Source organism: Antrostomus carolinensis, unplaced genomic scaffold, assembly GCF_000700745.2.
Source record: "Antrostomus carolinensis isolate BGI_N321 unplaced genomic scaffold, ASM70074v2 scaffold31335, whole genome shotgun sequence".
In the NCBI taxonomy this organism is placed as follows: Eukaryota; Metazoa; Chordata; class Aves; order Caprimulgiformes; family Caprimulgidae; genus Antrostomus; species Antrostomus carolinensis.
The window spans coordinates 1-2816 of NW_010319046.1; the positions used below are offsets into that span (position 1 = coordinate 1).

Below are 2816 nucleotides of genomic sequence, written 5' to 3' on the forward strand. Positions count from 1 at the left end.
CTGCAATGCCGGCGCCCAGCCCCCGTCGGGGCACCCACACCACAGGACACCCCTGCCGCCGCAGGGAACGCAGGTCCACTCGGAACGCTGAGGTTATGTGACCTGCTGCCACGCCTGCAAAAGTGCCCAGCCTCAGCCCTCAACATGGGGCGTTTGTGTGTCCCTCCCGTTACAGCAGTGTCCCTTCTTCTTCTTTCCCCGTGCCAGACTGTTGCTCAGCCAGCCCATTCAGCCCATGATGCCCGGGTCCTGCAGCGCAAGACACCCTTCAGACCTCAGTGTGGCGGGATCCCAGGCTAAGTATGTGACTTGTCAAAGATAAAACATCAGAGTTGCTTTTGAGGGGAAGTAGAGATGATAAAGGAAGGCCAATAACCGTATCCTGGGCTGCATCAAGAGAAGCGTGTCCAGCAGGTCGAGAGAGGTGATTCTCCCCCTCTACTCCGCTCTCGTAAGGCCCCACCTGGAGTACTGCGTCCAGTTCTGGAGCCCCCAACATAAGAAAGACATGGACCAGTTAGAACAAGTCCAGAGAAGGGCCACCAGGATGATCCAAGGGCTGGAGCACCTCTCCTATGAAGACAGGCTGAAAGAGTTGGGGCTGTTCAGCCTGGAAAAGAGAAGGCTCCAGGGAGACCTTATAGCGGCCTTCCAATACCTGAAGGGGCTACAAGAAAGCTGGGGAGGGACTTTTCATAAGGGCAGTTAATGCCAAAACTAGGGGAAATGGGTTTAAACTGAAAGAGGGAAGGTTTAGATTAAATATTAGGAAGAAGTTTTTCACTGTGAGGGTGGTCAGACACTGGAACAGCTTGCCCAAGGAAGTTGTGGATGCCCCCTCCCTGGAAGCGTTTAAGGCCAGGCTGGATGAGGCTTTGAGACAACTGGTCTAGTGGAAGGTGTCCCTGCTGATGGCAGGGGGGTTGGAACTAGATGATCTTTAAGGTCCCTTCCAATCCAAACCATTCTATGATTCTATGATTCTATAAATATCAGGAGCGTGTTACTGTGCTGAGCCTGCCTTCCAGTGTCAGGGTCAGCCTTACCTTGCCTGGTCACATCAGGAAGCATGATGGAGAGAAACACAATGTGCCAGTGGCATTTTAACAAGCCAAGGCCGGGGGGATTTTTCTCCTTCACATGATCGTTGCTTCACTGATAGAACTTGTGACCCACCAAGGTAAATGTGAGAAAGTCAGCCCTGGCTGGTTGAAATGATCGGCACCAAGAAAGCTGCTGCTCTCTGGGCAGTGAGACGCTGGTGTAACGCCAGTGGAACTATGCTTAATCTACACCATCAGAACTGAAAGAACCAACAGGCCCCTGCGCCTGGGCACTCTTGGAAAAGCTGCTGAACAAACTACCTCAGTTGTTTGTCTCCTCAAAACTTGGATGAAGGAAGCAGAAAACTTTGGTCAGAATATTGTTTTTTCTTAGCTGTTTTTTGTCACTGTACTTAATTGTGAACTGCTAAAATAATAGGCAGCTGTTTGCACATCATTACTTTAAAAGTAATTCTGTATGTTACCTCAGGAATGTAGGTATTCAGAACTTCTTTTTTTTAAACATCACTATTGCTGTTTAAGATTATCTTGAGTTAAATTTGACAACTTTAATGATACAGCATATTAGATCTGCTTGTAAGCATCTAAATAGAAGAGGCCTGATTTGCAAAGATACAGCTCCCAGTTCATGTAGACTTCCTGACTCAGGGGACCCTTTTTTTAGGAGCTCATATACTAGTACAAGTACCCAAACCGTAGCATTTCTGACTAACCCCTAATGCTGAACAGCTGCTGATCAAACACACGCCACACTATGATCTCATCACCCATTACAGGATAAACAGAATTAGGCTGGGTTAGCAATAGCTCCATTGTGGTTTTGCCCACAGCCTTCCACAGAACAACACGTATTTAAGTTTTGCTATGCAAAAGCAGACTGGGAAGAGGAGGCGAGTATTTTGTTTCTGTCTCATCCCTCACTCCAGACGACTTCCAGAGGCTTCTTCTGTTTCTACAGCATGGCTCACAGCGATAGGAACTGCTGACCATACTTGGCAATATGTATATGAGCAGCTCAAGAAATAATCAACCCTACCCTTCTTTCTGCAAGAGGTTACCACCCCGCAGGCAGTCGCAGGGGAGCACAGGGAGCAGAACGGGAGGAGTATTTACTTCTCTCTCGCTGCAGTTCAGAGCTCAGCATATTAATGCAGTATCAAAGGCCATTTGGTTTAATGAGCCTGGGATGTGAATGCTGTGGCTGAAGAGAAGACACGCATAAACCAGAATCTATAATGAATCTAAAATGTGGTCTGGATTTTGAGGTGAGATGTATTCTGCCCTTCAAGTCCAGCTCATGCACAGAGTAAGGGAACACAGTGCTGCCAACAGCGCCGTCGTTCATATGACCAGGTCCCGTGTACAGGAATCCGTATTAGGAATTATCTATAAAGACGAGGGACTTCCATCCCTATCCTAAGGGAAGACCTTTGCTTCCAACAGTTTGCTCTTGATTGTTTTGCTTCTTTCTTCCACAGGTATTCTCAAACCCCACAAATGTTTCCAAGTTTGGAAGTGCAGACTTCCAGCAGCAGCTCTCCAATCGTACTGATGGGACAAGCAGTGTTAAACCAAGGGTTCACCACTACACCTCCTTCCCAGCCATCCTCTCTGCCACCTATGCAACTCCAGCACCAACAGCATCAGCAGCAACGCTACCTGCAGGTAGGGGAGGACAAAGAGGACAATGTATGAAGTGTACACGCAGAGGGATAAGGCAGCCAGGCTGTGCAAACGGGGCCCCAGGTTTCA

At 48.4% G+C, this 2816-nt stretch overlaps 1 long non-coding RNA gene across 1 annotated transcript in view; it reads left to right on the top strand.

The window, feature by feature from the left end:
* Nucleotides 1–204: 204 nt before the first annotated feature.
* Nucleotides 205–2816, top strand: part of LOC104525866 (uncharacterized) — a 5203-nt gene continuing 2591 nt past the window's right edge. Inside the window, exons 1-2 of the long non-coding RNA XR_003766223.1 lie at nucleotides 205–300; nucleotides 2543–2729. This is a non-coding gene — a long non-coding RNA (uncharacterized LOC104525866). The remainder of the gene's footprint in view (nucleotides 301–2542; nucleotides 2730–2816) is intronic.